Genomic DNA, 26,556 nt, shown 5'->3' on the forward strand with positions numbered 1-26,556 from the left:
ACTTTCCAACTTTGTGTATTACAAACTATGTATACTGCATTTGCTTAGAAGAAAGATACCAGCGATTCCTAGAGAAGTCCCAAAATTTTCATGACGATACTTCAAAGTGTCTTGAGATATTGGTAGAGTTTGAAAAGATATAGGAGGGAAGGAAGAACATTCCATGATGAATTTGGCCTTGTGACACTGTAAGTAGAAAACTTAATTGAGCCTGCCCAGATTTTTCAACTACAGAAATTGAAGATAATAAATGGATATTGTTTTCAGCTGCCACATTTGAGATCATTTGTTACATATCAATGGAAAACTAATAGGCAACAATGTCATTATGAGTGCAGTAGACACATGATATACTACCTGAAGTTGTAATATATTTTTATTAACATGTTCGGTGTCATTTGAGGAAATACCCCTGCATCAATTCTTCATGTCACACTCGAAGATCGGTAAGATGCTCTTCATTTCTAGAAGCAAGGAGTGAAAACGTGACACACTCAAAAAAGTCCCTTCTATCACTTTTCCCTTGGACTTTGTACAATGCATGCAGTTTACTACAAGGAGTGAAAACATGTGGATCTGAGGCATCTTGACGTGGACACCTGTATCCCACTGGTTGTGGATTCCCCTTCGACTATCTGAACCTTTTCATGCCAGTGAAATATTCATTTTCCCTTGAGCCATGTTGTTTTCTGTTGCTTACATCAGAAGCACCATGAGCTTCTCATGGGAAATGAATATTTTGAACTATAATCCTAGTCATTTAAAATACATAAAGCAAGGTACCATAGAAATCATCTCATTCCATACCTGTCATGTAATGTTTGGAGGACATTAAAATAGGTGAATAGAGATGAAAAGGAAGCTGAAACATAGGAAAAAATCAAGATGACCTTGGGTGTTAGATACAACACCAAAGACACAATCCATTAAAAAAATAATTGATAAACCGGACTTCATTAAAATAAAAAACTTATGTTCCATGAAAGGATTGAGAGAATTAAAAGACAAACCATAGACTAGGAGAAAATATTGGCAAAAGACATCTGATAAAGGATTATCCAAAATAAACAAAGAACTCTTAAAACTCAACAATAAGAAAACAAATAATCTGATTTAAAAAATAGACCACGGTCTTTCACAGATACCTCATCGGTGAAGATAGAGTGGTGGCAAATAAACATGCACCATGTCATAGGTTGTCAGGGAAACACACATGAAAACAGCAACGAAATACCTTTCCACTGCTTGTGGAATGGTTAAAATCTAGAAATGGATAGCACCAACACTGATGAGGTGGGAGAGCTATAGGAACTCCCATCTATTGCTGGTGGAAATACTAAATGGTGCAGTCATTTTAGAAGACAGGTTGATGGCTTCTTACAAAACTAAATGTACTCTTAACATATGATCCAGCAATCACGCTCTTTGGTATTTACCCAGACACTGTCCTTCAGTAAGTGAATGGATAAACTGTAGTTCATCCAGACAATAGAATATTATTCAGTGCTAAAAAAATCCAAACAAAACAAGCAAAAAACAAACAAACAAACAACAGCAACAAAGAGCTATCAATCCATGAAAACACATGGAGGAAACGTAAGCTCGTATTACTATGAGACAAACCAATCTAAAAAGACTACAGACAATATGATCTCAACTATATAACATTCTGGAAAAGGCAAAATTATGGAGTTGATAAAAGGATCTTTGATTTTTAGGCATGGAGAGGAAAGATGAATAAGCAGAGGGTGTAGGATGTTTAAGGTAGTGAAAATACTTTGATATTCTATTGATGTATCATTATACTGTTGTCAACCTAATAAAATGTACACTGTCAATAGTATATCCTAAGATAAAGTATGGATGTTGAGCGATTATGAAGTATCAATGTAGGTTCATCCTTGGTAAACAATGTGTCATTCTGGTGAGTAATGTTGATAATGGTGGAGGTTATGCATGTGCAGGGGCAGGGGGTATATATCGGAAATTTGTACCTGGCTCTCAATTTTGTGTGAACCTAAGACTGCTCTAAAAAATAGTCTGGAAAAAAAATAAAATGCATTCTTGAATGTGGAAAATAAATTGGGCTGCCCATCTTCATATCATGGCTAGGTGCTGGTGATTGCAGTCAATAGTCTGGTACTCGCTCAGATTTTCCAATTGGTTAGAGTTTGTGCCCCTCCTGTAATTTCCATAATTTCCAATTAGTCGAATAACTCACGGCAAGTGTTTTCATTAAAGATGACAAAACAGAGATTAAGTAGTTAGAACTCTCCTTTTCTGATTCCTAGGCAAATATTAGCATAGTTTAAGATAAAAGTCTAATCAACAACAACAAAAATATTTGAGAAAGGCCTTTTATCCCATGGATCTTAGTCATAGGGTTTGTTTGATATTGTTGTCATTCTCAGTTCATACTGATAAATTCCCATTCTCTGATATGAAATGAAGGAGATGATGTGTTCCTATTTCTGATGGGTGTACCATATGTGAATATTCCAGAGTCAAAATTCCTTTAATCATTGAGGATCTGTAAAAAGACCCACTAGAATTGTCAATGTCTTTCACTGAACAAGCCCAGAGTTCCTACTCAAGTATAAATTATCTTTAGAAATTTGTGGAGATTTCCTTGTCTAAGGAATGTACAAACCCAATGCCCACGTAATTTATCTTTCCTGACAGTTTTAAAAGAGGAGATAGGATTACTCATGACTTTGGCAGTACTGTTGTTCATACTTACTGATTATACATTCTAAACATCCTCATTTGAACTGTAGCTAATTTCATTTCATTTCATTTCATTGATCACTAGGTTTATCATACCAGTAAACTTCCTCATACTGGTCTATGAATAACTAACTGTTGCAATCCTTAAGAGTGAACAAGAATCTCTACATTTTTCTACTCCTCTAAAATATTTGATGGAACTAGAGATTCCATTTGCCCGAAATACTTACCAAGAATAGAGCCATGAAGATGTTGTAAATCTACATAAATCTACTACTGAGTCTAGTTGATTTGTTTTTCCAGATCTTTCTGTCTGTACTGAACAGATAATCCAAGAGGTATCCATGCTCAAATGCTACCCTTAAGTGAAAATGAAAAGTTATAAGCATTTAGAAAATAACATTGGTCTTATTTATACAGGATAATAAATCCCCCATGTCTGGGTATAATGGGATTCTGTGGAACTCATAATCAGAAACTGCTAGGTTTGAATTCCAACTTCCTCATTTAACTGTGTGATCTTGAACTAGACTGTTAAGCATTCTGAAGCTCAGTTTCCCAATGCATACATGTGGCTCCTAATAATTTGTGGGGTGTTTTTTTTGTTCATTTGTTTGTTTTTTTAGAAAAGAAACATTACGTATCTGTATTCGTTTTCTACTTTTTAGGCAGGATTTGTCTCCGTGCTAGATTCAATGGACTCATATACTGTAGATCCATGTTATTCTGTTGCAGAGAAGAGTAGTCGTCTTGCAATTCCCCAGGTACAGAAATATGATGAATAATTTTAGAAAGAAAGTTAACTGAATTCCTTTAGAAAGAGGCATTGTAAGAATAATAACAATTGCCTTTAGAACCTTGTGGTTCAAGTACCTGATTGGTACCTTAGTAGCTGAATAGTCTTGGATTTGCTGTTAATCTTTCTGGAAATCATCCTCCTTGTTTTATGGAAGATGAGACATGGTACTGAATGAAAAATCTATTTGAAAAGCAAAAGCCCAACACAAATTTAAGACCTAATTTTAGTGTTGATATTATTATCTGTTTTTCTTATATTGGTCAGCAGTAATTCTATCACTTAGAGCTTCTCTCAGGTTTTATAAATCTCGGTCATTAGTAAACTGCTACCCAATATTCCTGTCCTCCAATAATTCATTTTGTTTCCCTAATGGAATAGTGAGTGAGAAGTGGCTTCCCAAATGGAAGTTATAGCTCACAGCCTCAGCTCCCTTGCATCTGGATAGTTCTATATTAATAGTTCCTGCTCATGGAATGTAAACAGAAGTAATGTGGTTGGTTCTGGGCCAAGAGAGCTAAGAAACGTTTCCTTAATGAAGAATATAACCAGTTAACAAATACGTATTCCTTGCAGTAACCAAAAGAAATGACACAAATGATATGTAACTATTCATATGAAAAGATCTAAGAAGAAATCCAGCCTCTGTGTTTTTCTAAAACAGGTAACTTTTTCTAAAAAAGGACTTCTCTTGGGGTCTTCTCTAATGAAGGGTGAGTAGGACTTGTACAAGGCAAAGACAGAGGGGACGTGGAAAGTGTTGGCTGATGAGAGGAAGTATTTGCAAAAACCTCCGAGGCATGATGGAGGCTGGTGAGACTGATTAGCCAAAGAAGGGCAGATCCGCCTAGAACAGAGAGCAGGAAGTGGGAAAGAGGGAGGTTGTAACTCTGTGGTATAACAACAAATAAACTAACTGCTTAATTACTATTTCCTCTTGTAAAGTAAAGCTAATATGCCCTCCTGTAACATTCCTTTGTTTTCTTTGTGGTTTTTTTTGTTTGTTTTTTGTTTGTTTGTTTTTCTTTTTCTGCTGCAGGAAGCATTATAAGAATAAAAAAAAAACTCGTGGAAAAAAATATGAGTTTGCACAAGTACACATACATGTATACATACATGCATATGTATGTGTGAATCTTGAAACTGAACTAGTATGAAAGATTTCTGAATGGAAACACCACTTTTAAAAAAAGCTCATGATAAGCAAATGTTAAATTTCTAACAAGAGAACCACACAAATAATGACTGGGAGAAAAAGAAGTCCTGGTTTCCTTCTAATGGTGATAAAAATCTATTAGTCTTTGGGGCGCCTGGGTGGCTCAGTCAGTTGAGTGTCCAACTTTGGCTCAGGTCATGATCTCGTGGTTCGTAAGTTCCAGCCCCGCGTCAGGCTCTGTGCTGACAGCTCAGAGCCCGGAGCCCGCTTCAGATTCTGTGTCTCCTTCTGTCTGCCCTCCCCCTCTCGTACTCTGTCCCTCTCTCTCTCTCTCCCAAAAATGAATAAACATTAAAAAAAAGTTTTAAAGAAATGATTAGTCTTTGTATTATATGTAAACACAATTATTTAGGTAAGAAAGCCCTAATTGGGCATTTTCATAGAAACCTTTAAGATCATTTTGGAACACTAGTCGTAGTTGATACACCTGACTTTTCAAGTCAACACTCATTTTGTTTTTTCAAATGAACATCATTCCCATTTTAAAATGCCAAATGATTTGGACACATCTTTATCTCTTAGCTTAGTCACATGGAAAAATGTTTAAATAAAACCTGATCGATTCTTGGGCTGCTGTGGCAGTTGTTGAGATTGGTGTCAACACAAAGGAAACTTTTTTTTTAATGCACTGAGAGAAGTATTTATTCTTCCTATGGCAGGATGAGTATACACGGGGGTTGCTCTCTTTCCCGGGGAGTATCCAAGTCTCTCCAACCATTTGTGGCATGCTGAGTAAAAGCGTTATGGTGCTGTTTGTTCACACACGATTATTTGTTCTACAGCCGGTGAGATCTTATTGTCCAAAATAATTGTTTCAAAGGAGGTGTACTTTTCCCATTATAGAAACGAAGCGATCAAAGCTTAAAAGATCTAAGGACACACAATTCTGTCAGGACAGGAACAACAATGACAATGGTAAGAATAGTTTATGTTGAACACTTAGTACCAGGCCCTGAATGAGCCCTTCGGTAGGTTAGCTCATTTCGTCTTTGTAACAGTGAACATAGGAAGGATGTCCTATCGCCCCATTTATAGACTGGAAACTGAGGCACAGAGGGTGAAGGTCCTTGCCCAAAGTCAAGCCTCAGATGAGCCCAGGCAGTCTGGCTCTAAAGCCCATGAGTGTTTCCTTTCACACTTTTACTCATGAACAAGAGGCCTCTCCTTTTGCAATGAACATGTAGAGAAGAGAGCCAGGTTTCGCTGAGAAGGGTATCGGATCCTCCAATATCATTATCCTTCATCACACTGCAACAAAAAATAGAAACACTGGCACCAAAGTGCTGGCCTGTTTTTAAATCCCAAAAGGCAGATGGTTATTTTTAATACACTGACCTAATTGCGTGTGGTGATCCAAGGTCAGCGTAAAACTCCAGAGAGAGCCTGAAGTATCACCTGAGTTTATGTCGGGCAGAGGGAGAACAGAATCATCTTAAACAGCATTTCTTGATTTGAGGTTTCATTCCTCACCCAGAGCCATCACATTCTATCAGAGCGGACTCACAGTCTTTGGTTAGGGGTGAGGACGCCTGGCGGGGGTGGGGTGAAGGAAGAGACTGGGTTAGTATGAAAACACACCACCTTTCCAGAAGCATGCCGGCACCTGCAGTTAGCATTCGGCAACAGCAGAATCAGAGCGGTATTCTGTATTATTTCTAGAGTGTCACAATGTGATAATAACATGCACTTTGGATTATGTCAGTAGGGCCATGCGATAAACGACTATATTCCCTGGTACCGGGAATTGGGTATGAAGTGTAACTTGCATGAGTTTGAGAGGTAACTGTTGGCAATCTTTCTAAGCCCAGTTCCGCACAGATAAAGAGGGGGGCTTCTGAGTCCGTCTGACTCCCCAAGGCAGAGAGTTACGGTTCTAGTTGCCACGGAAACACAGTACCTCAGATACAAAATATGAAAACTAGAAGAAGGATGGCTGACATATTTTTGGTCATATTTTATGACATTTTTTAAATGTTTTGTCTCATTAAGTACTCATAATGACCTTATCATATCTCTGGGACACTGAAACCCAGCGTACAACCTGGAACTTTTGCCTCTGTTATCATAGGATGCAAATAACACTATAGAACTGAACTGACTCTTGTAATTATGATAATATTGGAAAATGCATTGGGCTCTACTCCTTGGAGCAGCAAAACCACGTCTCCACGCATGAGACCTACACTGGTGTGGATTTCAGGGTGATGAGATCCCAAGGGCACTTATTTTTGTTCGCCCTGTAGTTGTTATTGCTTATTTTAGTATATGGATCGGAAAGAAAGAGAGCGAAAAAAAATCAAATGATGGAGTAAGGAGATAAGTCATAGTTATCTAATTTCATGTTTAACAGTATCAAAATTTTCCTGGGAATCTGGAAGCATTAGCAACAGACGGCATTCTGGCGTGAGAATTAGAAAATCATTTCTTTAAAAAAAAAAAAGAAAAAAGAAAATCATTTCTGAGGAAGCATTGAGATGTGGTCTGCAGCAGAGGTCAGCAGACACGTTTGTAAATTGCCAGAGAGAGGACGTTTCACCCGGTGGGGCATACCCTTTCTGTTGTAGCTAGTCAGCTCTGCCATAGACAACACATAAATGAATGGAAATGGCTTTGTTCCGATAAAACGTCCTTTATACAAATAGTCAGAATGCTAGATTTGATCCTCAGGACAGAGAACACCAACCATGGTTTAGAGCGAGAGCACAGACTCAAGCCTCGATGCGCCCAAACCTGGCATTACATGAAAGTCAATGCAGGAAGAAGCTTCAGGGATGGATCCCATGCTGGGGCCAACTTAGAAGCTGGGTTGTAGGCTAGCAAGACAAAGAAGAAGAGTATCTAAATATGTGTAAGCCAGCCACAGGGGATGGTCATCCCAACGATATGGGCATATAATACACGACAATGTGGGATATGCCAGGTACACAGCATAAATTTATGAGACATTATAGTTGAATTCCATATTCACGTACTTAAGGCCAACCCCCCAGTGAGAAAAGTGGAAGAATACATGGTCCAACACATCTGCTTATGACTGTTTATGCTTTATGCTTTGTGTATATAGCAGGCGACGTTATTTTACAAGATTCCACTTACCTTTGATTCATAGCTCTGTCGGTAATTGATTGTATCTAGTGAGCCAGAATTTGTTTCTATTCGACTGCTACCTAATCAACCTAATCCACATTAGCAGTCTTTCAAATGTTTGAAGGACATTACCATGAACGTTTTCCCTGGGTTTCTCTCCTTCGGCAAACTAGACTTCCCTCCCTTCCTTTGGATGTATACAATGGAATGGAGATTGTACGTACCCATGATTTTCAGGATGCCTACAAATATGCAGATACACCGCTACAATAAAGTAGACTTCCATGGGCCTCTATTAGGGATCATTATTATGTTCATAATAATTAACATGCAACCATACATGATATGTGTTAATAAATGATGTATATAAATAACTAATATCCCTTCCTTTTGCAGTGTAACTTGTCCTTTTTCTCAACCAAATATGATACTTTGTCAGAACGAAGAAATACATAGGCAAGCGTGAGGCATGACAGAAGGAGTAGTCCGGGCTTACAGGTGTGTGTAAGAGTATGAACCAAAAAGTCAGAGGATGTCGTGGGGAGTTATATCTTTATTTAAAATAAATAGCTCCTATATGGTGCTGTATACGTGGCAGGTGTTCAGAACACATTTCTTTTTTTTTTTTGAGTTTCAGAGAGGGCTCAAGTGAGTGAGGGGCAGAGAGAGAGAGAGACAGAGAGAGAGAGGAGATAGAGAAAGAGAAGCAGAGCTCACACAGGGCCTGCTTTTTACCCAAAAACGGGGATCGTGCTCACCCAATGTGGGACTTGAACTCATGAACTGTGAGATCAAGATGTGAACCGAAGTCAGATGCCTAATGACTGAGCCACCCAGGTGCCCCAGGAAGTTCTAAGCACACATTTTTAATGATTAACTAATTAGTAATAATACATTTAATAGCATTAATAGGCACTGACACCTCTACTTACTAACAGGCCACAAGAACTCAACGCCCACTTTTCAGAACCTCTCCAATCAAGTTGGATATTGACTAAATAGATGTGTTGGGGGGAAGAAACTTGCTTGTGAATTATCCCATGCATGGTTCCTGTTGATTTTATTTTGTTTTATTTATTATTTATTTCCTCATTTATTTATTTTGCAATGTTTGAGGGTTTTTTGATGTTTATTTATTTTGAGAGAGAGAGAGAATGAATGTGAGTGGGGGAGGGACAAAGAGAAAGGGAGACAGAGAATCCCAAGCAGGCTCCCTGCCGTCAGCACAGAGCTTGCTGCGGGGCTCGATCTCATGAACCATGAGATGATGACCTGCACCAAAACCCAGAGTCGGACGTTAACCAACTGAGCCAGTGAAGCATCCCAATTCATGTTAATTTTAAAAGAGAAGATCATTGTTCAAGTTTTGCAAAATCATCATCTTCTCATAGGTTTCTACCACATACTTTTATAAATTCTCCAGGTCTCCACCTTTTCTCCTTTACAAGCAATAGCCACCCTTCTCACAGTATCTCCGCTCTCTTACCAAGTCTCTAGCATCCTGTTCACTTTTCAAAGCCTTGATGCTATCTGACTTCCTCCTCAAGGCCTTTTTTGGCACGTTCCATCAGAATTAATTGTGTCTTCCTCAGCACTCCCATGGCAAAACTTGTATTTAGCAAATTAATTTTCTCACGGTTTACTTAGTTATTTATATGCTTATGTCCCCCACAAGGGTTTAAGTTCTCCATAGCGGTGACTATTTCTAACGCATCTTTGAACATTCACTGGGCCGGATTCAGGACCTTGTGCAAAGTGCGTGCTCAAACCAGGTTCACGGAATCCGATTGCAACCCGACATAGGATTTCAACATGATCACATTCCATGTTTGACTGTGGACATTTCGGCCACGAAAAGTGTGGCACAGGATGTATTTTCAAAAATTAAGCCAGTTAAAATTAATTTCCTTCTGAGAGTCATTTTAGAATTTCACAAGAGCCCGTGTGATAATTAGGGACACTCAGGAGTGTCACCAATCCTGGAGTTGCCAGTCACTGGGCCATCCAACATGACCCCCCGAAGCTGCTCTCAGGTGGCTATTAATTTCACTGACTGCAAAATGTGTCAAGGTTTATTAAGTGAAAATCTCATAAAGGTTTGAAAATAAAGTAGTGCTTATGCAGTACAGATAGTATGTGGTTCAGTTCCCTCCAGAAGAAGAGAATTAATAAACAAAGTAAAGCAGCAGTGTGTTTATTCTCAGGAGTGTCCTTCAAGGATGTTGATGGGAAGTATGGTGCACTTAACTCTTGCATTTAAGGGAAATACAGCATGAAGTGTATGTGAGAGCAAAGTCAATTGGAATCTTTTGGACTTGAAATAAGAAAGATGGCTCTGTGTTCACACATAAATTATACAGCAATCAATATTTTAATTTTAGCTCCGCTGAAATATAATTTTTCTTCTTATTATCCTTCATTTCCAATAGAGTCGGAGTGTTACTCAGGCCAAGTGGAATATGAAAGAGGGACTACCCCGAGGACCAAAGCCCTTTCCCTGAATCAAGGAGCCCTTGGAGGGAAGCCCTGGTGAGAAGAGGTCTTGAATTAGCCTGGGCTGGAGCTATTATGGTATGAAGAGAGGTAAAGGGTAACACTTCATTAAAGCTAAAAGGCGAAAAGCTGTGGATTTAATTGAATTAAATGACAGCACGCGTAGACAGAGTGAGAAAGCTTTCCCATAGAATCAGCGCTCTCTGGAGGGAGGGAGTTTAATTCTTCCTGTCATCAGGCTGAGGGAAAGTGTGGTCCCAGTTAATTTCATTTGTCTCAAGGAGGGGAACGTATCTGGGAGGTGATGGGCATACGGTTTAGTGAGAGGAAGCTGGGGCTTTCTGAGATGCCTATGCACTTCGGAGAAAGGCCACTCCAGTACGAACTCACAAGGATGAACTTAGCGGGCAGCGCCTGAAACAGGCTGAAGAATGTACCAGAGTGATGAGAATCGCTGCTGTTTTAGTCAAATGGATAAACGTTTGCTCCTTCAGTCATGCCGTAGATCGGTTATAGATTGGCAGCGCAGATGGCCCGGTAGCTCTCACCCAGGGAGGCTGAACAAAGATTTTACCGTCCAGTTAGTCAGAGGAGCAGAGAGAGTATATATGAAAGAAGAAACGGAAAATTAAGCTTGTCCATGCTGTGAGGTTAAGCGCACAACTCACTTAGGTTTCCGAAGCATACTTTTAGCGTGAAATGTCACTAGGAGTAGAGACTAAAAAAAGCAGCTTTCGACATGAGAATTATTTAAGCTAAGTCAAGAATCCAATACTGTTTTAACAGCCATTCAATTATGCATTATTGCTCTGTCTGCTAAAAAGAAAAAGAACACGCAAAACACAATCCTTCCCATGATAAAAGGGCTTCTATTGTTTGGCCAAACATTTTCTAATTTGGTGGCAGAATTTCCGCATTTCAAATACAGATATCCCCTGCTTTTCAAAAGTTCATATTATGCCCCTTTCCTTTTATGAAAGACCTCCAGTAGGACCTGTTTTCACTATCGGAAAGAAACCCGATAGTGATTCACATTAAAACAAAACCAAACCAAAAAAGACGAAAAGCCAAAAGATAATCAGTGCTTGTTTGTGCCAAGCCCAAAAGAGGCAGTCTGCACCCCGGCAGCGAGAGCGACACCCCAGCTCCTCCCTCGTGAACTACACCCCTCATTTCAGCAAAAAGTCACCAGAGCTCTGAGCTGTCTCTGAGGGTGTGTGCTTTATCTGGATTTATTTTGTGCATCCATTGGCAAGATGCGTCCTAAGGCATCAGAAAAGCCCAAGATAGGTTATGCTTTGGGTCTAGGAATGCTAAAAAAAGTTTCCACATAAATTAATGGTAATTGCTTCTTGGCTTTTCACCATTTGGGCTTAGGAACAATTTCTTAGGAACACTCTGCTTTTAGATAGTGGGAGAAACCTGTAGGCACACAATACAATATTTTGAACTATCTCAATGGTATTCAAGTCCCAACATGCTCAGAAGGCCTCCTACATTGTAAACCAATTAATCTGATATAAATGAAAAAATGGGATGCATCGAGAAAATGAAAAATGTGCTAATGAGTGTCCACTATATTTGGAGAGGAGAAAGTGGGAATCTTGAAATAAAGTTATCGATACATGTGAGAGCTTTACTATGTCCCCCTCCACTGGATAGGATCCCAAATTGAAGCAAAACAAGAAATTAGTCATTCCCTCAAAGCGCAGCTCTGTATGTTTTCTTAAGTGGTGTATTCATTATATGATTTACGCCTTGATAAGTATAGTTGCAAGAGAGGACATCTGAAATATGTCCACATCACGAAGCTACACAGGGCTTTTCAATCAATCAATCATCATTATCACCATCACCTTTATAAGATAATGAAGTACCAGGTCTCATTCCTTGAAAATTATAAAATGTCTTCATTATATGTAACATTGCACCAATATCTTGCCACATTAAAAGCGTATACAAACATGGGACTTTTAAGAAAGGGAGAACAGGATTTCATACACAGTAATTTAAATCCTTTTACTTCATATATTAATGATTCAAAGCCTATCAATAACATTTTCTGAAATGAACAATGTGATTAAATAGACTTCATTAGTTTTGAAAGTGAAAAGTTAGTGATTTGATATGAATGACTTAAGGTTGAAATCTGGGTTAATATTGGTATTAGCTTTAAGAGCTACGCTGTTTAGTTGTTTTTATTTTTTGACTAATGTAATTCTTTCTTTCTTCCCTGATGTTCATGCTTTTATAAATTTCCTTGATGTTCATGTTCTTATAAATTGTTTTCATCACAACCCTGAACCACCTGTTGTTCAGTATTTGTAAAGAATCAACTTAGATACTGTTTCCACTTTGCTACTTACTTTTTGGAAGGCAAATGCAGAATCTGTGACTTTGTCATGGCCAGCAGTGGGAGTTCTGCATAAATCTATGAGATAATTTGTTCCTATTCTGCAGTAGTGTTATCTACAAAGCCATGTAATCCTTCTTTGTGGAATTTCTTTGCAATGCAAACCATCTGACATACAGAATAAGAGAGAATAGATGTCAATCATTTATTAAATGTTACAAAGCTTAAATTCTTTCTAATGTTAGATATGCAATAAATATTAAAATCAATTCTAATATTTTCCTTCCACAACCCAATGCACTACTTGCTGTGAAAGCACCCTACCTGGGAAATCATTATGTGGAGAGATGATCCATTTTCATTTGCTGTGAATAAATTCAACCTCAGAATTTCAGATATGGTACCTGTAATGACAATAATTTCATTAGCTGTTTTTTGCCACAGTTTCATTAGTGCCTTAGGGCTTTATTGTTTCTCATTTCCTATCTAATAAGTTATCATGTTTCCCCATTATAAAGCTTTCTTTAAATAGAAAAGTAAAGTTTAAGATATAAAGTGTCATATATTTTTCTTGAAGTAGTTTTTGAAAGCATTTACTTTTTAAAAAGAAAATAATACTTTAGTATGTGGGTTAAATTTTAAAATGTGACTTTTAAATGGATGTCCTTCGAATCTTTTGACTGTCCTTCCAAAGTGATCGAGAAGTTGTCTTCTTAAAAGGTAAGAATTCTGTAAGCGTAGGAGACATTTACTGAGCGCTCCTTTTTCTGAAAATTGCCAAGCCCCTAATCTTTATGGCTTAAAATGACGAAATCTGGCATAAACGTTTACAATATCTAATGCATCCTGTCCAAGATAGATTGGAAGAGGGACAGAGACCTGTTGCAAACATGGATGGATCTTCATCCTTACTCTGTGATTAAGATGAAGGGAAAAAAAATTCTTTCTCTCCCTTTCTCCATCTGGTGGCTATATAAGTCTCTGTGTTTCCTTGTATATGAATCTAATTTCAGGAAGACATCTACAGAGAAAGAGAGGGAAACAAAAATGTATAGAATTAATACAAAAAAAAAAAAAGAGCTTTAAGAGTAAACATGGTAAGTTGACATGAGTTCATTCCCGAAAACGAAATGCATCTCCTAAACTCTGAGTTTGTGAAACTTTCTGATATCCTATTAATAAATCATTTCACTCCTCCCAAAGCATCCTTTCAATTTTTTTCCTTTTCCTTATGAACAATTAGGAATTCATTTCATTCTTTCTTAAATTTTGTACATCAACATTAGCAGTATTATGAACTCACTGTCACTCTCTTTTAGCATCTGGTAAATTAAAAAAAAAAAAACAAAAACACCCAATTCTGTAAATAGTATCTTTCTGAACTACTATAAAGAGAAGAAAAAGTAACCTTCATTGATTTAAATTTTCAATCATGTGTTATACACATTAAAAATAACACTCAATTTTGAGTCGATACATTATTTTCACTCCAAAACCTGTTAAAAAGTCACATTCTCAATAATTTTTCACTTTCTGCTTAAAACATACCTTAATTTTTTCTCAAAATTAGAAACTTAATTGCATGAACTTACGTTATTACTAAGCCGATTTAAAATTAATTGACACTTTTATTTTTTTTATTAGGTTCTACTCAGAAAGATATATCTGAGTATGGTCTCCTTGTCTTTGATTAAAACATGAATAATAAAGGTAACTAGCTCCCCCCAATTCTGACATGTTTCATTCCCAGAGGTTTTAAATTTTTCTAATGTTTATTTATTTTTGAGAGAGAGAGAGACAGAGCATGAGTTAGGGAGGAGCAGAGAGAGAGGGAGACACAGACGGTGAAGCAGGCTCCAGGCTCCAAGTTGTCAGCACAGAGCCTGACGCGGGGCTCGAACTCATAAACAGCGAGATCATGACCTGACCCCAAGTCAGACGCTTAACAGACTGAGCCACCCAGGCGCCCCCCCCAGAGGTTTCAGTTGCTATCAATATGATATATTCTTATTATTTAGCTAGCTTAGGTATATATTTATAAATATGGGTACATGCAATATGTATTATTGGTTTGCATTTGGTTTGCATTATTTCCCTAGTATATTTACAATTCTATAGTTTGCTTAAGAGTATAGATGCTGGAGCTGGTGTACTTGGGTTTGAATTTCAGTTCTATTGGCTAGTAACTTGACACCTTGTTACATAGGTAACAGACAAGTTACATAAGTTTTGTATACCTCCATTTCCTTGCTTGCATAATGGGGATAAAAATAATAAACTGGACTGTTGATTTGCGGGGAGGGAATGAATTTAGTTAATATGTGGGGCGCCTGGGTGGCTCAGTCGGTTGAGTGTCCGACTTCGCTCAGGTCATGATCTCGCGGTCTGTGGGTTCGAGCCCCATGTCGGGCTCTGTGCTGACAGCTCAGAGCCTGGAGCCTGCTTCGGATTCTGTAACTCCCTCCCTCTCTCCCCCTCCCCCACTTGTGCTCTGTCTCTCTCTCTCTGTCAAAATTAAATAAATATTAAAATTTTTTTTAAATCATACTTTAATTTAGTTAATATGTGTACCTATATGCACATAAAACTGTTTAGTTTAAATATTATTTTAAAAACTGTTATTACATTTTTTCAGTTAACTTTAAATATTTTTAGATTTTTTTCATGTAAGGCTATTCTTTTTTTTTTTTTTAAGTTTATTTATTTTGAGAGAAAGAGAGAGAACATGAGTGGGGGAGAAGCAGGGAGGAAGGGAGAGAATTCCAAGCAGGTTCCATACTGTCAGTGCAGAGCCTGACATGGGGATCGAACACATGAACCATGAGATCGTGACCTGGGTCGAAACCAACGGTAGGAAGCTTAATCAACTGAGCCGCCTAGGGGCCTGAGATCATGACCTGAGTCAAAATCAAGAGTCAGAAGCTTAACTGACTGAGCCACCCAGGCATCCCACAGGCTACCCTGTTAGTCTTAATTAACACCTGATGGGTCATAATTTTGGATATACCATGAATGATTTGGCTATTCCCCAAATAATGAACTTTTAAAATACTCCCAGTATTGAATTATTATAAGCAACATTATTGACACTTTTCTGCATATCTCAGGGCTTTTTTTTCCGTAGTATGGATACAAAATGAGTAGAGATGCTGTATATTGCAGTATGCACATTCCCAATTTCAGCAGGTTACAACCAAATTGCTCTTATAACTACAGATATTATTCCTTTTCTCCACAATCATCAACACTTGATATGAACTTTAAGCTTTTGGTAATATCAGGAATTTTAATTTGTTGTTTTAATTGGCGTTTTCAATAAATAATGAATTTTATTATATTTTTGTGTTTTATTTATGGGTTTGTCATGCGTCCCTATTCCTGCCAACTTAACAATGGGATGCTTAGTTAGTCTTATTATTATGCAGGTTTTAGCTGTACATTTTGGACAATAATCCCCTATCTGCCATGTATGTTGCAAATCTTTGTTTCACAGTTTACTCCTTAATTTCTAAATTGATGATATTTTAAATAGAAGGTACACCTATTAATTTTAATATGTATATATATTTGCGGGTATGTCACAGTTATATGTGTACATGTATACATGCATATACCTAACTTTTTTTTTTTTAATTTTTTTTTTTCAACGTTTTTTATTTATTTTTGGGACAGAGAGAGACAGAGCATGAACGGGGGAGGGGCAGAGAGAGAGGGAGACACAGAATCGGAAACAGGCTCCAGGCTCCGAGCCATCAGCCCAGAGCCTGACGCGGGGCTCGAACTCACAGACCGCGAGATCGTGACCTGGCTGAAGTCGGACGCTTAACCGACTGCGCCACCCAGGCGCCCCTATACCTAACTTTTATAATGTCTGAGTTATTGATGAAGAAGGGGAAAATGGTCTGTTGCTAAATTTAGTATCTTAAAATATCCAACATGACGATTTTTGCATTTATTATTGAGGCTATAGTGATCTAGAAAAATGAGAAAACAAAAATCTGTTTGATTCAGTAGGACTTCTAAATAAACAGGTTTCCAAAAACAACAACAACAACAACAAAATGTAGTCATGGATTGATTTTAGGATTTGCTTATGTCTATATCTTTATATTTTAAATGTAAATAGAAATCATCTAAGGTGTTGTGAAGAAGTCTCAAATAAAATGTCTGAATAAAATACATGTTCAAAGTAGAGATTTTTTTTGCCCACATTGAACAGTAACAGAAGGAAAGTGTTAACATTTGCCTTAGGAAGTAAAAAATATGCCATATAAATGACAAATGTTGTAACCTTCACCTCTATTATGCTGGTCTTTCTTTTCCTTCTCCAGTCCTGCTAACTAAAGCACTAATTCAAATAGTGCTTTCCAGAATTATTAGAATATGATATGTGTAATAGTAGACATAAAAAATGCAAGCCTGCAACCATTCCCTATTTTTTCTTAAAATGGTTGCTAACTAGTTTTTGTATGAAATATATTTTGAGTAACTGTATTAAATCATAAAAATAAGGATTTCAGACTTTGCATTAGAAGCAGGGTATACTAATCATATATGTACGAAGGAGTTTATTTTATGACCCTAAGCTGGCCCCAGCATCTTTTTGGCTCACTTTCATTGCACTGTATTTGTGAAAAGAGGCATTTGAGACAACTTACTTAATTGGGGCGCCTGGGTGGCTCAGTTGTTTAAGCATCTGACTTCGGCTCAAGTCATGATCTCATAGCTCATGGGTTCGAGCCCCACGTTGGGCTCTGTGCTGACAGCTCAGAGCCTAGAGCCTGCTTCGGATTGTACATCTCCCTCTCTCTGCTCCTTCCCCAGCTCACACCCTCTCTCTCTCTCTCTCAAAAGTAAATAAACATTAAAAAAAAAACTAATCGAATAAAAAAATTGTCCTTATGTAGATATTTTTTGGAAGGCAACTAAAATTACCCATTTCATAATTATGATTCAATAAAGTCTGGAAAAATTGAGTTTTGCAGATACTAGGTTAGCACTGAAAGAGTCATTTCTTGATTCATCCATTCATTCTTACTTTCCTCCATTCATTCATTTATACATTTAGAAGATACATACAATTGCTTAATAGGTGGGATGTTCTACAAAGGGACTTGGCAGTAAACAAAGGAAGTAAGGTCTCTAACTTCAGAGAACTTAGTCCAGACGGAGTGATCACCTTTAAATTAGTAACTAAACAGATAAACTCTCCCAGACAACAAGAAGAACGACAGAGATTCTGTCACCTCGGAGGAAGTACTTAAATTATTCCGGAGGATAGACACCTAAAAGATGTTCAAATAAGTCTGAAAGTGAAGGGGAAATTGTTCCCAGCAGAGGAAACAATGTGTGCCTCAGGCCTTAGATGGAAACAGCTTAGGAAGCAGGTGGCGCTCAGGAAAACACGAGGCTTCGGGACAGCAAGGGGAGGGACGGAGGGCGGTGAGAGACCCTAGCATATTTTAGCTGGAGCCCATCGGCAGGCTGCATTCTGGACTCCGTTGCTGTGTCGGGAGACATTGCAAACCACTGTAATATTTTAAGAAAGGAGGTAAAAGGATCGTATTTTCTTTTAAAGAATCGACCACGGTGGATTGGTGAGAAAGCTATTTATAGCAATGGTCTATGAATGACTTGGGCACTCTAATCGTAACTGCTTACTCTCATTTAACACTAAATTTTTATGTGCGAGGCAGTGTGTAAAGAAAATGTTTTGGTATTATTTCCACACGGTAACATTAAAAAAGACTGCTCGTATCACTTTTATGTATGGAGAAACTGAAGCCCAAGCGACACTAAATAATTTGCTCAAGGTCGTAACGCAGATAAGTGGACGAACTGGGAGAAAACAATAAACTGTCTTCAGAATTTTTGCTTTCAATCAGACATTATGCAGACCAGGACTTAGGTACAGAGATCATACGCAGCGGATAACTTGAGAGGTACTTACAGGTTGAATTCATTGATTGATCTATGGCATATGTGGAGTAAAGGGAAGAGTGTTCAAGTTTTTGTAGCTGGATGCATGGCGGTAACACAGATGGAGAGAAGAAACATTAACGCAAATGTAGCTTTTAAAGAAAATTATGAATTATAAATTAGGGATTGGGTTGCCAGTGAGATACCAAGGAACAGTGCATACCCGACGCAGTTGGCCACCACATTCTGCTAGTCAGAAGGGAAGACTTTCCTCAAGGTAACAACTTGGAATGATGGATGTAGAGATGCCTCTTTGTATCTCTAGGCACAGTTGAGCTAAAAGAGTGCAAAGAGACAAATGGAAAAGACCTGGGTTTTGCAAGGAAGAAAGAGCAGCCAAAATGCTCTAGTGACATGGAAACAAGTTAGAATGAAACCAGGAAAGTGACTGTCACCTGTGCCGTGTCAAGAGAGTGTTTAAAGAAAGTGTGAGTGGTCAGCTCTGTCAGAATTTCCAGTATTATGATGTTTAAAGATTTAGTAATGCAGGAGTTACTGGTACCAGATTAGGAGTGATTAGAGGCAGGAACGGAAGGAGTTGGGAGAGAGGAAGTGCTATCAAATAATGTAAGCCATTAGTTTAAGAAATTTGCTGTAAAGGCGCAGAAAGACATAGAATAGATGGCTGAAGGAAATTCTGGGGTATGGGGTGTTGCATTTTGTTTCCCTTTAAAACAAGAAAAACTTGGGGCACCTGGGTGGCTCAGTCGGTTCAGCGTCCAACTTCACCTCAGGTCATGATCTCGTAGTTCATGAGTTCAAGCCCCATATCAGGCTCTGTGCTGACAGCTCAGAGCCTGGAGCCTGTTTCAGATTCTGTGTCTCCCTCTCTCTGCCCTTCCCCCCCAATCATGCTCTGTCTCTCTTTCTCTCTCTCTCTCTCTCTCAAAAATAAATAAACATTAAAACAACAGAAATAAAATATGAAAGTCCCTTTAAAAATAAAATAAAACAAGAAAAACTTATGCACGTTGCATGTCTTAGATTAAAATAGGAGAAAAGGGGAATTTAAGGATATGGGAGAGACATCATAACAGAGGAAGAATTTCGTGAGAATCTGGGGGGTGGGGAGGTAATGGCAATCCAGAGCATGGTGTGAGGAACCATGTATAATATTGGATTTTTAGACATGTGAATTATGTTTATGTTCATAAATCCAAACAGAAGTATATGATGGGTGCCCATGGGTTAAAAAACAAAGTTAAGCAAGAAAGGGACTATGGAACAAAATTATGAGAAAAGTAAACAAGATGTGGAGAAAAATAGGGAAAAAAAAGTGGAGAGAAGAGGATAGAGGCACCTGGGCGGCTCAAGTTGGTTGGCCATCTGACTCTTGATTTCAGCTCCGGTCATGATCTTGCTGTCATGGGATCGAGCCCCATGTCAGGATCCACACACAGAGCCTGCTTGGGATTCTCTCTCCCTCTCTCTTTGCCCCTCCCCCACTTGTTCTCTCTCTCCCTCTCTCTCTCTCTTTCTCTCTCTCTCTCTCAAATACACAAATAAACATTTTTTAAAAAGAAAAGAGAAGAGGGATAGGTAAAAGGCCAATGGAAAAAAAGAAAATTGGTGGAACTAGATATACACTTATTCACATAGTGTTGACTATTATTAATGCCTCAGTGCTACTGTGCCATCAGTGTGTGTTAATTAATGTACATTTTTTCCCACAAAATCATCGGCTGGGGGAAGAACTCCTATTCAAATTCTCACAAAGCACATACTATAGTGGTGACCTCTCAACCCCTTCATTTTGAAAAGACAATGCGCATTTGGGAAAATTTATATTGGTCTTTAGGCATCCTGTTTAAAAACACACAAGTTTTTGGTGCGTACAGAGTCGATTGTCTTATGCCTAAAAAGGAAACAAATAGATGTTAACTAAGTTTGAGTAATTACTCTTGGGACGTATTGGAACGTAGCTGGGCTGCACAATAACGAGTGTCGGATGTCATTATGAACAGGCCTGGTGGCAGTCGCTTAAAATGCAACATACAGAATAGTTATCAGGTAGGTGGTGATCACACATGAATGTCTGCAAGATGCCTAGGAGAAAAACACTGATTTCATCCTGATGCAAACTTGGGTCCCTGTGACTTGGGGAGATATCTCTGGGAACAAAAATATACACATCTCCAAAGATGCCATAGCTCAATTAATTAACTTATTTTCTAATTAACGTGTTTATTTCAGCTCAAGTTAGTTAACATACAGTGTGGTATTGGTTTCAGGAGTAGAACCCAATGATTCATCACTTCCATACGACACGGGTCGCTCATCCCAACAAGTGCCCTCCTTAATGCCCATCACCCATCTGACCCATCCCCCACCCACTTGCCTTCCAGCAGCCCTCAGTTTGTTCTCTATATTTAGGAGTCTCCTATGGTTTGCCTCCCTCTCTGTTTTTATTTTATGTCTTAATTAGTTCACAAGCAAGTAAAGCTGACACAGAAATCTTGAGTCCTTTAAGGACTCAAAAGTGGGTTTAGTGATGAAAAACCACTGATGTTGCGCAGGCTTAGGGATAATTTTGTCAAACACAAATGGGACCGCGGTATTTCCAAATTGAACTTTGTTTTATATCAGTGTGATCCCATAAGTAATCAAAGTAACAAAAGTCCACTTATGTGATAACTACTCACCGAGCGCCCAGCGTGCGGTAGGGTCTCTTCTAGGAGCTGCGGCAACGCTGGCGAACGATGCAGGGTGAACTGCCCTCTCCAGCTTTCACCTGAGAGGACCCCAAATTGCTTAGTAAATACTGCACAAGGCCTGTGACTCTCATCCCTATTCCCATACAGTTCCAAAATTCTGTTTGCCCCCAAACGGACCTCTTCTATTTTGTATATGATTTCCAATTGTGAAAACAGGAAGTACATGAAGGAACTTACAGCTGAGGCTTATGCAAATCCAGTGCTAGCCCAGAGCTCCTTCAGGACTGGAGGGGGCTCCATTCTGCCTCTACCTCCTATCTCTCTTAGTATACAACAAGGACTTGATTTGGAGCCACCAGTAGTCCATTAATACTAGAGTACCGGTAAAGCTTTTCTCTTTGAGTTGGCAAAACTCACTTCCTTACTATGTTCTTACTTGGTTGGCCTTTTTCTCTGTGCTCACCAGGCAGGGAGAGATCTCCGGGGTTCCTACCTCTTCCTATGATGACAATTGACCCATGGGATCAGAGCCCCACCATTGTGATTTCATTTAACCTTGATTACCTCTAAAGTCTCTGTCTCTGAATACAGTCACATTGGGGGTTAGTACGTCCTCAACATGTGAATTTTAGAAGGGACAAAACTCAGTATAAAATGCGTAGTGATCAACTGTGAGTGATTTTGCTAACTAGAGAAATCTTTTTTTTTTTTTTAAACATTTTATTTATTTTTGAGACAGAGAGAGACAGAGCATGAACGGGGGAGGGGCAGAGAGAGAGGGAGACACAGAATCGGAAGCAGGCTCCAGGCTCTGAGCCATCAGCCCAGAGCCCGACTTGGGGCTCGAACTCACGGACCGCGAGATCGTGACCTGAGCTGAAGTCGGACGCTTAACCGACTGAGCCACCCAGGTGCCCCTAGAGAAATCTTTTAATAATATTTTTCAATGTCCAATTTGAAATGAAAATGTGCCTAGACACGTGTGTATGAAGCTAGTTCTGTTAATAGGGAAACAAACTCAAATTATCAACTGTAGTGTATTTTCAACGCTCAGTGTTTTTTTTAATGTTTATTTATTTGTTTTGAGAGAGAGAGAGCATGAGCAAGGAGGAGACAGAGAGGGAGAGAGAGAATCCCAAGCAGGATCCTTGCTGACAGTGCAGAGTCCCATGTAGGGCTCCATCCCACAAACTTGTGAGATCATGGCTTGAGCCAAAATGCAGAATCGGACACTTAACTGACTGAGCCACCCAAGCACCTCAATGTTCAGTATTAAAAAAAAAAAGAAAAGAAAAAAATCTTTTAGGAAAATGACTCTTTGAATTTCAAAAACCAAAATTCCAGGTAAAAAAAAATAGATAAGAAAACAATGCAGTATAAAAAGAAAAATAATCTCAGAAGTAGTTTCAAGAAGGAGGCTGAGAACCAGGAAACCTAAATCACAAATTTTAATTCTAATAATGTAAAACACATTAGGAATGCTATATATCAATACAATAGGTGAAAAAAAAAATAACACCTACAGTAACAGCTAAAACTCGATTTCAACCAAGGACATATGTTCCAGAAAACATTAATTTGAAGTAGGAAAAGGCCAATATTTCTTCAAGGAGTTTGACCTATTTGCTATATTCTGTATATTCTTTTTATTGTCACACAGAACATCGGTACTTTAAAATTCATAAGAGTGAGGTTAAATTATCTTTTGTTTCAGAATGATATTCTTATTTGCTCCATCAGCAACAAGTGGGGTCACCTTGTTAATCACCTTTGGAAACTTTGACTTTTATCACCAAACATTCATTTTGTTTATGTTCTCTTCGATTATGTCTTGTTTTTTGTTTTGTTTTGTTTTATTTCTAGTGGAACAAGTTTGAGCTTAACAGCTTTGAGAAGGGCGATCGTGTCTCTTTGGAGAGCCATCAGGAAACCCTTCATGCTGTCAGGACTTGGGTATATGAGAAAAGGTGCAAACTATTCTCTCCGCTTTAGAAATTTCAAGGCTATCATTGCCGCAGAGTCTCTGGTTACTGTCAATCTTTGATATTAGAAGTAAAGTCCATTAGGTAAACCTGGTCCTCTCTTCCCAGCACATTCTGTACAGTATCGAGGCTGGGGCTGGTGATAGAGTAGTTCTACCAAATATAAATAAACCGCACCCAATTTTAAATTTAGAAATGTTATGATAATGTATACATTACTTCTTTATATTTACATGAGATGAGCAGGATCTACAGAGATTTTATATTCGTAGAGAAATTTATAATTAAAGAGGCTATTGCACATGTGATTGCTGTTAATGTAATATGCGTCTTCTCCTGCAAAAGTAACCTACATCAATAATTTGTGAGTTTTCAGGCAATATACACAAAACAAAGACTACCATATTCTTGAATAGCACATATAATAGAAATGATAACATTTACAACCTGAACGTTTTCTAGCTTTATCACATATTTATCACTGTGTCCCATGATGAAGTTATCACATCCTGTGCTGCACGCGCATCATCAGCTGTCTTCACTTTATCCTTTATTTTTTCATTCATTTATTCATTGTTGGTCAGGCTCCTTTTCAGTGATTTCAGAGAATTCCGAATCGCTGCATTAGTAATATAGACTCTCATTGACTATATGTAAAGGAGAGCTTTCTAACAAAGATCCCTGTCAAGTGCCTGATGACAGGGCAGTACAGTACCTTTCACTGGCCAACAGGTGAGAGAATGGAAATGTCTGGAAGAAATGAGCTTTAGCTGATTCTGATCTTTCTCTGAGGGCTCCTGGGCTGCTGTCTCTATCGTGCTTGCGGTTGATGACTTCTTTTATCAGGAAATTCAACACCCTCAGTGAAGAGAGTTTACAGTCCCATGAGACCAAGCTGCGCTACTAATCCTCAGTTAGTGCCTGTGGCAGGGGGGGAGCCATTAGCCATATAACTCCTACTCTTACACAGGCTTCCCTATACATCATACAACAGAACTCACAGTGAGATGGGAATGTTGCTAAGCTAAAAAAGACAGAATGTAGCAAAGGCATTAATTTTTATGTCATTACCAAAAAAACAAAATGTACTGCCTATCTAAAAACATTAGCTACTGGAAGAATATGGAGTTATTAAAAGTCTCAGTAAATACAAATATAACAGGGAGCCACTGGAAATATTGGTGCGTATATTCCAGTCTGAATTTTTTGTGTGTTCTATAATTTTTATCACAAATTACATATATACGTGTGTGTGTGTGTTCTATAATTATATCACAAATTACATATACATATGTGTGTATATATATGTATGTATATACATACATACATATATATGTAAGCTTTAAAATTAGTATTTTGGCGATGTGTTGAGTATGATTTTATATATATATATATGTATATACATATGTATGTATATACATACATATATACATACATATATATGTATGTATATACATACATATACATATATATATGTATATACATACATATACATATATATGTATGTATATACATACATATATATACATATATATGTATGTATATACATACATATGTATATACATATATATATATATAAAATCATACTCAACACATCGCCAAAATACTAATTTTAAAGCTTAACTAAGGCACAAATGAAAGGCTGTAGAATGGAGAATTCCAAAAATATGGGGGGAAAAATATCTCCAAGGAGAAAATTCAGTTCTACCTGTTGCTAACAGCAGTTGATCAGACTTTTAGTTTGTTTAGTTTTTTTTTTTCCCCCAACTCGACCTTAATGGCGTCATTTTGGACTTTGGCTATTATTGTTGCAGCTGCCTTGATTTCTCCTCTGCATTATAATTACCACTAAAGGAAATGGGAGGTGGTAAAGCACTATTCTGTCTAATCTCCTTTGATTTTCTTCTTCAGAACTTATTTTTCCCCTTTAAACCCTTGCTCCACATACTTTATTTGTGTTACCGCACAAGCTGTGGGACATAATAAGCAGCATTTTAGCACCATTCTGTTCTTTACTCATGGTGTATAAATCACAGCAGAGTTGCTAACAGCTTGTGACTGACAATCTTCCTTGATAGACAATCTGTGATCCTTTCAGCCTTTTACTAATAAGCTCATTAGGCGAGAATGGCTAGAAATCCTTTCTGGGATATAGCAATGAACCGCAGCAAATTCAGTGCATGTCTGACCACTCAAACTTTAGAGAATCAATCTTTCCTCAATCAAAACTTTGTCAAGTCCTGCTGAATGTCTGCTGAAGGTTACTGATTTTTTTTTAATACAAGTTTGTCAGAAAAATCAAGGAAGCTTTCCGATCTAATATAAGTCAAGAGGAAATTTTTCTGAAGCGTTGTTGTTGTTTTCTTTTAATTTTTGTGAATCAACATCTGAAAAATGTTCATCAAGTGTTCAAAGTTGTCATGACTTTCAAATTGAGAATCTGCGGCTCAGTAATGCAGAGACCAAAGAAGATAAGAAACAGGGTTTGATGAAGATATTCAGATTTATATTATTTATTAGGTTCATGTGTATCTTGTAATGAATAGGGAAAAGTTTGCTGAAAATTACATAATTACAATGAGAAGAACTTATGTTTTTTGCACATTAGTTCATGATAAATTAATATCCTTTTATTGAAAATATATCAATGTAAAGTTTATGCACTCATATGTGGATATAATACAATTATATTATATACATATTTTTTAACTAAATCTTATTCTGAGATTCATACCACATACTACAAAATAAAAATCTAGTCCAAGTTTTATCACTGGACCACATTAGTTGAAATCTACCTCTGACATGAATGATTTTCTATGGTATTTTATTTTTTTGACATTACAAAAACAGGACTGATAGAAGCTGTCAGAAAATGCACAAAGGTTATTCTTCTCCCCATTAATGGAGTGACTCAAATCTGTAGAATTTTGAGAAAATACAGATCAGGAACCAAAGTAGCTAAAAATGAAGGAAGTTTAATGTTAGAGGGGAATCCAAGAAAGGGCTAGCAGTTAACTAATTAGAACTAGAAATCCTATAAGTCTGAAAAACTAGAAATCCTAAGTCCTATAAGTCTTTTTCATATTTAATTTGATTGGAATAGCGTTTTAATATAATATTGATGGTCATGTTACATGATGATCTATAGTGTTCTAAGCTAATTGATATTGATAATTAACCCATTAATACATGGATTGGAAGAAGATAAATCTAAAAAGAAAATATAATACTGTTATATGTTCAAGTGGTTTTTTTTTTCTTTTTTT

The 26,556-nt window shown here is 37.7% G+C and overlaps 1 long non-coding RNA gene across 4 annotated transcripts; it reads right to left on the reverse strand.

Annotated features, from left to right (window-relative positions):
• Positions 1-367: 367 nt before the first annotated feature.
• LOC125914442 (uncharacterized) lies at positions 368-21,789 on the reverse strand. 4 transcript variants are annotated; one of them, XR_007455312.1, is made up of 7 exons: positions 21,742-21,789; positions 21,294-21,382; positions 13,552-13,693; positions 12,997-13,076; positions 12,686-12,840; positions 6,075-6,268; positions 5,363-5,987 (listed from the first exon to the last, which is right to left on the reverse strand). It is a non-coding gene; the product is annotated as an uncharacterized LOC125914442 (long non-coding RNA). The 4 variants fall into 4 exon arrangements; XR_007455309.1 differs by having other exon boundaries at positions 21,543-21,789; XR_007455311.1 differs by lacking the exons at positions 5,363-5,987; positions 6,075-6,268 and adding an exon at positions 368-464 and having other exon boundaries at positions 21,543-21,789.
• Between the last annotated feature and the right edge of the window lie 4,767 nt (positions 21,790-26,556).

The sequence above is a fragment of the Panthera uncia genome (genome assembly GCF_023721935.1).
Source record: "Panthera uncia isolate 11264 chromosome D3 unlocalized genomic scaffold, Puncia_PCG_1.0 HiC_scaffold_8, whole genome shotgun sequence".
In the NCBI taxonomy this organism is placed as follows: domain Eukaryota; kingdom Metazoa; phylum Chordata; class Mammalia; order Carnivora; family Felidae; genus Panthera; species Panthera uncia.